Source organism: Akebia trifoliata, chromosome 3 (genome assembly GCF_017979445.1).
Source record: "Akebia trifoliata isolate Shusen 1 chromosome 3, ASM1797944v1, whole genome shotgun sequence".
Classification (NCBI taxonomy): Eukaryota; Viridiplantae; Streptophyta; class Magnoliopsida; order Ranunculales; family Lardizabalaceae; genus Akebia; species Akebia trifoliata.
Genome location: NC_141377.1, coordinates 22,847,076 through 22,861,911, shown reverse-complemented (window position 1 = coordinate 22,861,911; position 14,836 = coordinate 22,847,076). Strand labels below are relative to the sequence as shown.

Genomic DNA, 14,836 nt, shown 5'->3' with positions numbered 1-14,836 from the left:
TTGAGTACATAGTGAAAGTCTGATTAAGATTTTGTTATCAACTTCATAATGTAGAGTTATACTCAATTTACCTAATATGATCGAATTAACCTAAAATCTAACTCCAAACTCAACATCCTATTTAGGGTAGTGAGAGGAATGAATGTTCACTGTAATACCTTTAAGGGGCTTTATTTGTGATATTCTAGTTTACTCATATTTTTTCTATTGAAAACTTTCACCCTACTGAAACATAGATAATTTGGCCATATTGAATTATTTTCTTGACTTTTTCATTTTTTTGACTTTTATTTCTTTTAGGTGTTTTCACTACATTCTGCATTTCATATTTCAAACTTTTTTCTCAATTTTTTTCTTGATAATTATTTCTTTCATTTTTTTGAAGTAGATAGCCATTTTCAAGGTACACAGTCTAATCATATGGTTGTTGCCGAAGACATAAATACACAATTTTATTGTTCTTTTAACCAACCAACCAACCAAAATACAAGGTTGTTAGAGTTCACTAGACCTGAGTTTCCCTAACACTCTCAGCAAATGAAGGTTTCACCCTACTTTAATCAATTTAGACTCTTTGAACTAGTCATATATGTAGTGAATGCAATTCTTTCAAAGATCCACTAAGTGAATGATAATGAAATTACTTAAATCTTAAGGCTTCTTAATGAAATTCTAATTTTTCTAATTTTAATAAAATGTCTAAAACCATCTACTCATACTATTTTAAAAAATAAATACCAATTTTATTTTATTTATTTTTTAATATATATATATATAATAACCTAAAATAGATATTTTGGTTAACCAACCCACACCCCCAAACCTAAACTGAATATATTCTTTTATTCTAATTTCTAGAATAAGTACATGAAATGCAAAATTAGAAAGAAAAAAAGGTAAGGAAAGAAGGTGGATAACATCTAATTTGATGTATCTCTAATATGGGAATGACCTAAAAAAAAATTGAAAATACTGTAATTCAATTTTTATCAGAAAATAAACACTGCTCTATTCTTAAAAATCATCGATTGCCTCCTAGAAGCGTTAAGTTTAACGTCTTCATCCAGATAAATGGTAATTCTAATCCTGATAAATAAGATATTCGATTTGGACCTCATCACTTTCTAGAATGAAGTATTCTAGATATGGCCTCAGTCTTTGTCCATTGACTTTGAAAATTGATCCATCCTTAGGGTTTTAGACTTCTAGTGCGCCATGTTGGTACAAAAATGGACTGTATATGGGCCTAACTTCTAATTTTCAATTTTCTAGGAAAAAGATGGAACCTGGTGTCGTAGAATAAAACCTTCTACCTTGGGTAGAATTATTTTGGCAATGTCATATCCAATATCTAAATTAGATGTTATAATCACAAGTAGAGTTTCAAACTTATAAAGGTAATAATAAGATAGTGTGTCTGTATGAGTTTTGTACTCCAACTTGGAGGGGGGGGGGGGTTGATAGATGATGGACTTGTCACACTAGTGAAGACAAGTAGTAGTTCTACCTTACATTTCCATTTCTCAGTCTACTTTGGATTTTCATTTCTTATAGTCTAAAGGAGATGTAAGATCTAACAATGCATTGGCTTCTTCAATAGACTTAATAATGTCATAACCCCTTCTAGAATGGGCTAGCATTACAATATAATGCGCAATAAACAACTGTCTAGGACAGTCGTTTTAAAAGGAGTCGCGTTTAATTTGCAACTGCAAATAAATGTCGAAAAAAATGACCATTTTAGACCATTGGGAAAAATGACTGTTTTAGACAGTTGGGAAAAACGACTATTTTAGATAGTTGTTTTTTTTTCTAGATTCATAATAAAAAAATTTATTTAACAAATTAATACAAAATTAAAAGAAGCTAAAGCAAACTCAATAAAGATATATTTAAAGAAGAAAAGTAGAGCTCTACCATTTTATTATGAAATTATATGTATAAAATATGTAAAAGAATGTTTCTAATGAAAGGAAACCTATACTAATTGGTGATAATATCTACTTTCTAACAAATTAATTTCTAGAACACGAAAAAGAATCCTAACAAACTGCCTCAACTGCAAGCTGCTCTGCGAAATTGCCACCACAATTGCTCGAACCCAATGCTTCTTCAGATACATCGATTGAACAACTCTCTTGGCCTAGACATGCTGACTCCACCATAGATAGAACTTTCTTGGCTTCACAACTTCCTTTGGCGAATGATCCACAAATTCCTTCAGGATCACTGAAGCTAGCAAAATTTATTGTTGAGATGGTTCGACCATTGCCTTGGCACAATCGTTCAATGTGTGTCCCTCGTAAGACTTGGCACAGACCGAATCAACTGTAATAGTCTGGAAGTTTACTAGGGATGGGTTGCCACCCATTTCCTCAAACAAGACCAGTGTGTTTATGTCATCATGAAGGAAAGATCGTGTTACATGGTATATAAAAAAAATTAATACCAAATACTTGAACAAAATATAGTATATAAAAAATTTTAATACCAAATGTACAAAATTGTCATGAATTAATCAAGGGAACTTGTAATACCAATTAACGGAATGAAATACGACAAATCAAAAAAGGATTCTAAAACGAAGGAAAAGAAAAGAGCTGGTCAAGGGGTGAACCTATTAAGTGTGACATTATAAGCTATCTTAATCAAACTGGAAATAGATTAATCTTACCATCTCTAAGAAGATCCACCACAGTTGGTAACACATTTTTTTTCATCGTAAGGACCACGATAATCACAAGTGCTGCTGCAACCATTCTCATCGGCAAGGAAGGATGGCCAATAATGCCCGATACTCTTCCCGTTGACCCAAGCATGACCCTTACCCAAATCCTGCAAATCCACTACCACTATCTCTTTTCCAAGGGGAGCCTTGAAAGTAGTCTACAAACAAAGACCAATTCAAAATCAGATTTTAGTTCTATATTTAAGAGGTGTGTTCGGATTTATAATCCAAATTTTGCTCATAATATTACCTTATACCAAGTCATCATCTTCTTTGTAGGAAGATTATCTGAAGACCATCAAGAGGAATGGGGTGATTCAATTCAACACTATATAGTTGTTTCTCCTCACCATGCAACCCAACCTTATATCCCCAATTACTCGACGACAAATCCTTAATAATATATTCATCGTTCAACTTTCGAATCAATTGAACACCAGCTATTCCTGTTGGAATCAAATCAAACTTTGGGCCGTAATTCTACAACATAGAAGAGTTTAGAGTGAAAAATATGTTTAAGAAAAGTAATTTAATTTAATTGACACAAAAATCTAAGAAACAATAATTTTGAAGTATATGTACCCTTAGTCAAACTGTGACACTAAGCAAAGTGATTTGATTCTTCCCTGGATTCATCTTAATTTTCTGATCAAACACGAAATTAAAGACTACGTCATCCAAAGCCCATTGAGAACCTGTAATTCAATCAAATTATGTTAATACATATCTATTCATTAAATAGATTTTCTAAAAAAAATGAATTACGAGAGCTTTAAACAATTTCTTATACCTATGTGCTCGCTGTTAACAAAGGCATGAAGTACATGACCCGTGGAATTCACTCTTAAAGTCATGTTATCACCCAAGACAAGATCATTTTCATCAAGATCAACACTACAAAAGAAAATGGTAATTAATAATTAATGGTTAACAAATATAAACTAGTTATAGACAGGAAAATAAAAGAATTTCATTAAATTACCTTGTCATGTACCACAAGTAATCACTTGCATCATTGCTTGCGGCCTTCTGCTTGATAAGTTGGTGAGCAGAAAACGAGCCTACACAGTGTCCTTGATGCGTTCAGGCCTCCATACCCAATTGAGAACATGAGGTTCATCTTCAGCTCTATTTGGTTTATTTACCAACACAGTAGTCTGTGTGTTCACCATCAGCTTTCCACTTCTAATGGACCAACCATCCAAGCACAGACAAACAAGGTAGCACACAACATGGAGAAGAGATGTGCGGAGACTAGGCAAATTGTTTTTCATGTTGTGTGTATGTATTCTTTTCAATTACCTTGGTGAACCCACAAAGACACTTGACATTTGGGATTTACACATAAGTCTCCCATGAAACAACATGACCAAACTATAGGTAAAATTGTGGCTGCAACTGACCAAGAATGAAAAAGAACCCAATTATCCCTTTATATTGAAAAACATGCATTTAAAAGGCTCGAGAACTTTCCCTCTTCGTTTTGCATGGCTTTCTGGTGCTTATCCATCAATGGTATGGCTCAATATCATTTCCTGCATAATTAAGGAATAAACATGTGCAAGCAATCCATAAGTGGTGGAACCTAACAGCAGAATCTAGTCATCCTAATAGAATCTAATAGCATAAGAGAGCTGCTATAGAATATGGCAAAGATCGATGTACGTCCCTACTAATAAAAAATAATAATAAAGAACAAAACAGTAATTCATAGCAATAGTTCTTGGCTCCCAAATATTGTATAGAGAAAGTTGTAACCACATTTTGGACTGAAATTCCCTTCATTTTGTTCTCTATTCCTGTCTTTTTTATTCTTAGTATGCTTTTAATTAAATTTTAGTACAGAGAAAGTTCACGTGTGCAGCTATATGCATGATTGTTTTAGGCTCTTAGCAATAGCAGAAAGTAGGGAAAACAAGATAAACTAATATTACTAATATGTTTGTCCGCAATACGTCTAACAGCTCCATTATTAAGAATGAGAGTTTGTTATTATATTAATTGAAAATAGTCTTGAAAAAAAAAAAAAAGAACAAGTGCACAGTTAAGAAGTAGTATCAAATTGTCCAATGACCTTTGGATCCTTGTTAAGACAAAATGTCATCATTGCATAAGCATCGTACACATGGGATTTACAAGCATCTAAGAAGTACTTGCGAGCTGCTTCAACTCCTTCAGTTCTTACAAAACAGATAAACTGCAATACCAACACCAATTATGAATGAACAAGCAGAAACAACAGAATAAGGGAAGTGAACTCTTTAAGATAGCCAAAAACCACTTACTTGTATGTGTGGGAGTGTTGTTGCATTGACACCATTACCCAAAAGACTCGTATATTTTCTTGGCAAGCTGCATGGATTGTCCAATTCATGATTAAAAAAATGCAATCACCAGGAAATCTAATGAGAGTAGCCAAAAGAACATGTCACACTTTCCAGACCTGAATTGCTCCACAGGACTCCCCCAGTTCCGCGTAGGCATACCTCAGAACTATAGAATCTAGCGAAGTGAAAAAAAAAAGATCATAAATCAATTCATGCTTGCAGTGGTATATTAGTGGCCAACTCAACTTCCATTCATCAATAATGATTTAAATGGTCTAAAAAATATTTAAATAAAGACCCATCTGATAAAATCTTGTATTGTCTTATTGTACCAGTTTTTCCAAAATAGGAACAGAATGAAACAAAACACAAAATATTTCAAAACAGTTCCAATGTTCCGATGGATTGAATCAGCTGATGGCTCCAATGGATCCTAAGTTGATGGATGGAAGAGTTGGGGCCAGGTGTAAGGATGGGCCATTCTCTATCAGATCCATATTTATTTGGCCCAGAATAATTCTTCGACGTTCCCGACAATGAACACATGGGGCCCTAAGGCTACATCAGTGTAAACTATTGATTAGTTGGATTTTGAATACTTGTATTCAGAGAGATAATTGCAAACAACATCCAAGAACATCTCATTTAATAACAGTAAAAAAGAGAATCTTTATACAAATGTAACATAGTCCCACCTCCTCTAATAGAATCTCTTGTACGACAAAGGTAGCAACCTAAATGGTTAAAATGCCAGTCAGTAAAAGCTTAGAAGAAGGTAGAAAACAAAGGACCAGTCATCTCTTTGGCACTAAACTCAATTGTCTGGCTAAAGTAACACGTTAATTTAGTAAACTTCAACTAAGAGGAAACTATTTGGAAAGTTTCAGACCATTAGCTATTTGGAAAGTCTCAGGTTGTGAAAATGAAGTTCTTTGGGGGTAGCTTCAACTAGCCAGGTTAAGGATAAACAGACGTGCATTGAGAATTGAATCTAAGTTCATCATTCATACTAACTAAAGACAGCTCAATTGATCTACAAAGCACTAGCATTCTAATCATTTTGTAAGACAATATCATGGATATTCATTTAATCATTTAGCTAAGAAGGGAGTAAAAGGGAACCATAAAGTCCTCTTTTACTTATAAAAGGTATGTTATTTTTGCCCTTTTTCATCTCTTTTAGGCTCATTCAAATTTCAGACTATTGTGCAGTGTCCACACTCAAGTTCTTTAGATAAACTAGTATATTATTACTACCAATGCCATCTCTTTGTCTACCACAACATTTTTGTCTGTGAAAACATACAGGCTAACCAAGCATATGTAAGAATTAAAAGAGATGAGGAAAGAAAAGGTACCTTGTCAATAAATAGGACTCCAGGAAAAAGCTCTGCCACTCCTTCATCAATAAACCCATTAACAACCTATAATCAACATAACTTTCTTGGTTAATATAAAAGCATAATGAAGCAAACCACTATTTTTCACTATTCGAAATCATGATATAATGAAGCAAACTGATATCCACAAAAGGTGATTTAAAAAAATGAGGATGTACATGCATTAAGACATGATTAAAACACTTGCGAACATTTCACAAAAAAAGTTAGAAACTCTATATTTATTCAAGCACCAAAGACTAAAGATAACAAACAGACACACAATGATTCTGCTTTCGTGTACCTGAGAAACGAGTGTCAGATAATAAAACCACTTTTGTTGTCTGAAGGCGGTTAAGAAAAGTCAAAATTGACGATTGGATAAGTCAAATATGACGACTGGATAATTCAAATTTGATGACTGGATAAGTCAAATATACATGCCTCCTCTTCTTTTGAGATTATCCCAGTCTTGTATTATAATCTCATCCTAACTAAGAGAGAGGGAAATAAAGTTTAGAGAGAAAAATATTAGATTTCTCCTAATCTTCATAGTCTTTCCTTTGTTAAAGAGAGAGAATGTATTTTCTTATATGATAAGAGAGAGAGTATTGTCAATTGTGCTCTCTTTATTTATATAGAGAAAAAGTTGTAATTCTTTTGCAATAGTGAAATCCTTTTACAGTTTGCCCGTGATTTTTACTCCAATTTTTTGGAGGTTTTCCACGTTAAATTTTGGTGTTCTTCATTTTTCATTTTTTTCTACTTCAGTTGTAATTGTGTGCCCCGTACCACAACTTCCTAACAGTGGTATCAGAGTGCCAGGTTTATAGTCGGTTTTCGTGCTACAGTCAGATCCACTTAGTGGAAAAGAGGTATTTGCAATAATGGCGACGAAGTACGAAATAGAAAAATTCAATGGGAATAATTTCTCATTGTGAAAAATGAGAATAAAAGTAGTTTTGAGAAAAGATAACTGCTTGGCGGCAATTGAAGATAGGCCCGAGGAAATCACTTACGACGGCAAGTGGAACAAGATGGATGGCAATGCTATTGCTAATCTGTACTTAGCACTAATTAATGAAGTATTGTCAAGTATAGCGAAGAAAAAGATAGCAAAAGAAATATGGGATACACTAACAAAATTGTACGAGGCCAAATCACTACACAACAAAATCTTCTTGAAGAGAAGGCTTTACACCCTTCGGATGATGGAGTCAATTTCGGTAACCGACCACACCAACACCCTCAACACTTTATGTTCACAGCTCATAATAATGGGGCATAACATAGAGATGGGTGAACGTACTGAAATTCTACTTCAAAGTTTACCTGATTCGTATAATCAACTCATCATCAACTTAATCAACAACATAAAAGTTCTAGTCTTCAATGATATTGCAACTGCGGTTCTTGAAGAAGAAAGTCGGCGCAAGAACAAATAAGCTCACAGCAGGCTGAAGCTTTAATGATGATGAGAGAGAGATCAATGGAACATGACCCCAGTGGGAGTCAAAATCAGAGTAGATCAAAATTCAGAAGTAAGAAAAATGTCAAGTGTCATCACTGTAGCAAGAAAGGGCACTACAAAAGGGAGTATTGGCATCTCAAGAAGAACGAAGAAGCCAAAGGAAAATGTCCTGAGTCGTCAAAAGCTCAGGGTTGTGTAGCAAGCATCTCGGATGATGGTGAAATTTTATACAGCGAGGCAACAACAGTTAATGAAGGAAAAAAAAGATTTGCTGTTGTCTGGCTTATGGACACAGGAGAAACATCGCATATGACTCCCCGGAGAAAATGGTTCCACCAATATGAACCTATCTCAGGAGGATCTGTATTCATGGGAGACAATTATGCCTTGGAAATTGCTGGTATTGGTACCATCAAATTTAAGATGTATAACGGTATAGTTCGCACCATCCAAGAGGTATGGCATGTGAAGGGCCTGAAGAAAAATATATTGTCTTTGGGACAATTAGATACTAGTGGGTGCAAAACCCATGTTGAAGATGGGATCATGAAAATAGTCAAAGGCACGCTTATGGTGATGAAAACAGAAAAGATAACTGTAAATTTGTACATGCTTGAAGGAGAAACACAGCAAGATGGAGAAGCGTCTTCTGCATCGGCAAGTTCAGTAGAAGAATTAACGATGATGTGGCACCGTAAACTTGGCCACATGTCGGAATGAGGCTTGAAGATTCTTGCTGAATAAAAGCTTCTTCTAGGGCTCAAAAAGGTTTCATTACCCTTTTGTGAGCACTGTGTTACTAGTAAGCAGCACAGATTAAAGTTCAGCAGTTTTAATGTTAGAAGCAAAGCAATCTTAGAATTGATCCATTCTGATGTTTGGAAAGCACCAGTTCTATTCCTAGGAGGTACAAGATACTACGTATCTTTTATTGATGATTATTCCAGGAGATGTTGGGTGTATCCAATCAAGAGGAAGTCAAACGTATTTCCAGTTTTCAAAATGTTCAAAGCGCGAGTGGAACTTGAATCTTAGAAGAAGATCAAGTGTTTAAGGACGGACAATGGAGGAAAATATACCAGTGATGAATTTGATAACTTCTGTCAATAAGAAGGTATCAAGAGGCAGTTCACAGTGGCATACACTCCACAGCAAAATGGAATAGCAGAGCAGATGAATAGAACCTTGTTAGAACAGACAAGAGTGATGTTGAGAACTGCGGGGATGGCCAAGTCATTTTGGGTAAAAGTAGTCAAGACCGCCGGTTATGTGATCAATCGGTCACCATCAACCACAATTGATCTGAAGACGCCAATGAAGATGTGAACTGGTAAACCAGCTGATTTTTCTCACTTACATCCATTCGGAAGTCCTGTGTATGATATGTACAATGCCCAAGAAACATCAAAGCTGGATCCAAAATCTAGAAAATGCATTTTCTTAGGGTATGCTGATGGAGTTAAGGGGTACCACTTATGGGATCCCACTGCCCGCAAGGTGATAATCAGCAGAGATGTGATATTTACAGAAAATAAAGTACAAGGAAAAGAAAATTATAACACTTCCAAAGAGAAATCAGAGACTACTATAGTTCAAGTTGAAGAAAGACAAGAACAAGAAGTTCAAGATTCTTTTGAAGCAGCACCAGAGCACGAAGAACACAAGAGCAAGCTGAGTTTGCAACTCCACAAGTTCAATGGTCAACTCAGGAGATAAGAGAACCAACTTGGCACTCGGAGTACATTCTAAAGGGAAATGTTGCATACTATCTACTAACAGAGGATGGAGAGCCATCAACTTTCCATGAGACTACAAAAAGCCAAGAAGCTTCTCTGTGGATGGTAGCAATGCAAAAAGAAATTGAAGCTCTCCATAAAAACAAGACATGGGATCTTGTTCTACTACCCCAAGGAAGGAAGGCCATCGGGAACAAATGGATTTACAAGCTCAAACGAGATGACAATGACCAAGTGGAGCAGTATCGTGCTAGATTGGTAGTGAAAGGATTCGCTCAGAAAAAAGGTATAGACTTCAATGAAATATTCCCTCCTATTGTTCGACTTACAACAGTTCGAATAGTCATGGCGATATGTGCTACATTTGACTTGTACTTAGAGCAGTTGGACATGAAAATTGCATTTCTTCATGGAGAACTTGAAGAAGAGATTTACATGCTCCAACCAAGAGGATTTGAAGAAAAAGGAAAAGAGAACTTGGTTTACAGGTTGAACAAATCTCTATACGGTCTCAAACAGGTACCGAGATGTTGGTATAAGAGATTTGATTCCTTCATCATGAGCCTTGGATACAACAGACTTAGTTCAAATCCTTGTGCTTACTACAAGAAATTTAGGGATAATGAGTTCATTATTCTGTTGTTGTATGTTGATGACATGTTGGTAGTAAGCCCCAAAAAATATCATATTAAAGAGTAGAAGGCACAGTTGGCTAGGGAGTTTGAAATGAAGGACTTGGGACTAGCAAACAAGATTCTAGGGATGCAAATTTACTGAGATAGAAATAATAGGAAGATCTAGTTTTCTCAGAAAAATTATTTGAAGAAAATCTTGCGATGCTTCAATATGCAAGATTGTAAGTCAACTTCTACCCCTCTTCCTATTAATTTCAAGTTATCCTCAAAGATGAGTCCTAGAAATGAAGCAGAGAGGATGGAAATGTCTCGAGTACCATACGCATCAGTAGTGGGAAGCTTAATATTCGCTATGATTTGCATAAGACCAGACATTGCACAAGTAGTGGGAGCGGTTAGTTGATACATGATGATTCTTGGTAAAGAGCATTAGAATGCTATAAAGAGGATCCTGAGATATGTTAAGGGTACCTCAAATGCTGCATTATGTTATGGAGGATTAGACTTTACTGTCAGAGGCTATGTTGATTCAGATTATACAGGTGATCTTGACAAGAGCAAGTCCACCTCAGGTTATGTGTTTACTCTTGCTGGAGGAGTTGTAAGCTGGGTTTCAAAACTGCAGTCTATTGTGGCTACTTCTTAACAGAGGCAGAATATGTCGCAGCTACAAAAGTTAGCAAAGAGACAACATGGTTGCAAATGCTACTAGAGGAGTTCGGACACAAACATGAGAAGATTGCTCTATTTTGTGATAGTCAGAGCACTTTGCATCTAGCAAAGAATCCAACGTTTCATTCAAAGATAAAGCACATACGAGTTCAATATCACTTCGTTCGTGAGAAGGTGGAAGAAGGAAGTGTGAATATATATAAAATCCATACTAAAGACAACCTAGTTGGTATGTTAACAAAGCCGATCAATAATGATAAGTTTAGTTGGTGTCGATCCTTTATTGGCCTAGCAGAAATGTAAGTAGCATGGAAATGACAAGTAGAAAGGATAGAAGAATTGCAAAAGTGACTTTAAGTGGGAGATTATCAGATAATAAAGTCACTTTTGTTGTCTGAAATCGGATAATAAAAGTCAAAATTGACGACTGGATAAGTCAAATATGACGACTAGATAACCACTTATCTCCCTCTATATATACATACCTCCTCTTCTTTTGAAACTATCACAGTCTTGTGTTATAATCCCATCCTAACTAAAAGAAAGGGAAAGAAAGTTTAGAGAGAAAAATGTTAGGTTTCTCTTAATCTTTATAGCATTTCCTTTGTTAGAGAGAGAGTGTGTATTTTCTCATATGATAAGAGAGAGGGTATTGTCAATTGTGCTCTCCTTATTTATATAGAGAAAGAGTTGTAATTCTTTTGCAATAGTAAAATCCTTTTACAGTTTGCCTGTGGTTTTTACTCTAATTTTTGGAGGTTTTCCACGTTAAATGTTGGTGTTCATCATTTTTCATTTATTTTTCTACTTCAGTTGTAATTGTGTGCCTCGTACCACAACTTCCTAACAACAAGGTGATTGAAATTGGTGTAACTAGAATGCTCAATGTACAAGGAAACCTTGGAGACTAGTGCAGTTGTCAGCAAGCTTTCGTATGCGATCCAAAGAAACCTTAAAATTTGAAACCAAAACCCAAAACCAAGAATTTTTTATTTTAAAAAAAAAAAAAAAAACACTAAAAACTTCAAATTTCAAGTTATGTTCTCAAACCAAATATATTCACCTAAAAAATCAATAAAACCCTCACTCTGTTTCTCTCTCTACTCCTTCTCACTAGGTCAGATCTTACAATCCATAAAACAAAATTTCTAATTTATCTACCCAGATGTAGAACTCCCAAAAAATCGAGAAAAATGTATAACATCTATGACTGTAATTCAAATTTCGAAAAACAAAGAACATACATATAACATTTGCGAACGAGATTCAAATATTACGCAAAAGTTTGCAGTGCTGGTAAGTGTAAATTTTTACACAGTTACATGTGGAATTCTAGAAATCGAGGCCATTTTTTTGCCTAATTCAAACTCATCAACTCCAAACCAATAACAAAAATAAAAAATTTATACGTTATTTCCATGTCCATAAAAAAACAGAAAAAAAAAGATCCCTAATATAGTAAATAAGATCATAAAAGCTTTGAAGCAGAAATGCCAGAAAAAAATTAGATTCTTCAAACTAACAGAAAGAAAAAGTGACAAATACCAGATTAGGGTCTAAAAGCTGATGTCAAAGAAGTTTCAAGCTTATAAGTTCATCCAATGACAGACTGAAGGCGAAAATCACATTAGGTTGAAAAAGAGCAATCAAAGAGAAAAGAGAATTGAGATTCCTCTCTAACGAAGATTACAATTCCTCCATTAGAAAATTCCCCATAAGAAACTTCAGGTCTCAACTCAGAAATTGGAAGATAACCGTCGTAAAAAATTGGAAGATTACAACTCCCTAGCAATATCTCACACAATCCTCTCTATTACGACTTTCACTAGGGCATCTTGATCATCATGGGAGGTTGAAGAAGCTCTGTTTCAAATGATTGGAAGATAATCATCGTAAAAAAATTGCAAAAAATCGATTGGAAGATGGAATTAGAGTTTTGGGATTTTGTTTGAGCTTTTACAGGTCTGAGAAGAGAGAGAGGCGAAGAAGAAGAGACGAGGATTAGAAGGGGAAAAGAAATGAGAAATTAGGATTTATTATGTATCATGGCCGTGGGTTCATTTCAATGGCTAAGATCTGTCACAAATAACCCGACCCGACTATTGCATGATTAAAACTCATTTTAGTTAAGCCTAAAATGACTGCTACAAGCTGCTGCTATTAAGGGTTGATTTGATCAGTCGTTTTAGCACAATAATCAAGTCGTTTAATGCTGAATGTGACGTAATGGTATTTTTACAGTCAAACGTTATTGTGCCTCTTGGTTTGTGCCACTTTGAAAGACGCCTCCACTACTGGCAATTAATTGAAATACTTATAATTATTAAGGTCCCGTTTGATTCAGCTGCCTGAATCTACTATCAGAAGCTGAAACACTGAAAAGCTTGTTTGATAGAATTTTGTAAAAGTGCTGTGCTTTTGACCAGAATTTGGTAATTATTATTTTATAAAGCTTCTAGAATCTACTGTATTAGGATAAAATGACCAGAATACCCTTAAACTTGATAGAACACTTAAAATACATAAAAAATTATAAGAATACCCCTATAAATATATAATTACACTAAATATATATAAATATAATAAAATTATATAAAAAAAATAAAAAAAAATAATTGTATTAATTTTAAAATATTTATAATTCTAAAAAAAATTATAGAACAATTTATAATTTTATAGAAATTTTGGCAGCATCTCCTCTTAAAAATGGACATATGAAATTTTCCTAATAAATAAAATACCTGTATAGTATGCAATCCAACATTCATATTACATCGTATATACATAACACATCCACATAACATCTAATTTATATTCTGACATCATTTAAACATAATAATCATAACTAATATAATAAGTAAAATTGAAATAAATAAAAACGTGAAAAATATATATCCAACAAATACATATAAAATATATTTTTCATTCTTCTTTTTTGACTCCATTATTTTATCTTGAGGAACATTATTATTGATAATGTCAACTTCATCTGTCCACACAAAAGACCATGCATGTCTCTATAAAGTAAAATAACACATGAATTAATATCAATCTCACCAAATATAAATATGCACCCAACATTAATATCAATGTCATATTACTTGTCAAAATGGACACCTCTAAACATCCTCCCATCATTTTCTTTTGTTTTAGCTGTGACTAATGTCTTCACTCAACTACATGAACAACATGGTGGATACGTATAGTTTACCATCAATACTATTCATCATACACAAAGAACATAAAGAAATAAGCATATAATCTCCGAAATATACTTAAAAATAATATAATCTTTATTCCAATATCAAATAATAGTATTTATAACTACAACACAAAGTAAAAAAATATAATATAAAAATATATCAATGATTGCCAATAAAAATGGCATCGGCTATTGAATCCCTATGCATTTTCATTATTTGTTGACTCTAATGACTTACTGATGGAAGAACTGGATACTCTTGATCAGTGATGCCATATTCTTCTTCTTCTTATATTGCTTCTTTTTCCTCGAATCAAGTAAATTCTTCATCGACGATCGCATGTTTTCTAATAAAATTGTGCAATGCCATGTAGGTCACAATAATATTTCGTTGTTTGTCCAAATTATATGAACGCATCAACTTCAAGATTGGTCATTTTACCTTCAAAATCCCAAAGGTTGATTCTATCACGTTTTGAAGTGAATAATGTAAATGATTGAATATTTCTTGTCAACCATTTGCCTATGATCTCTTATAGTCTTGTAGATGATATCGAACACCTCGATAAGGTGCGAGATAATCATACATGAGTGGGTACCCAGCATCTACCAGATAGTGCTTAGTTATTATAAAAAAAAATAATTTGTAAGATTAAATATAAACATATATAATTAACAAAATTTTA

At 34.1% G+C, this 14,836-nt stretch overlaps 1 pseudogene across 1 annotated transcript; it reads right to left on the bottom strand.

Moving 5' to 3' along the window:
- Window positions 1-1,891: 1,891 nt before the first annotated feature.
- Window positions 1,892-13,072, bottom strand: LOC147406153 (beta-galactosidase-like; annotated as a pseudogene). Its single transcript, XR_015176331.1, has 10 exons — window positions 12,494-13,072; window positions 6,414-6,479; window positions 5,172-5,230; window positions 5,014-5,080; window positions 4,803-4,925; window positions 3,711-4,263; window positions 3,519-3,622; window positions 3,311-3,423; window positions 2,979-3,208; window positions 1,892-2,886 (listed from the first exon to the last, which is right to left on the bottom strand). The product of XR_015176331.1 is annotated as a beta-galactosidase-like (transcript).
- Window positions 13,073-14,836: the final 1,764 nt, after the last annotated feature.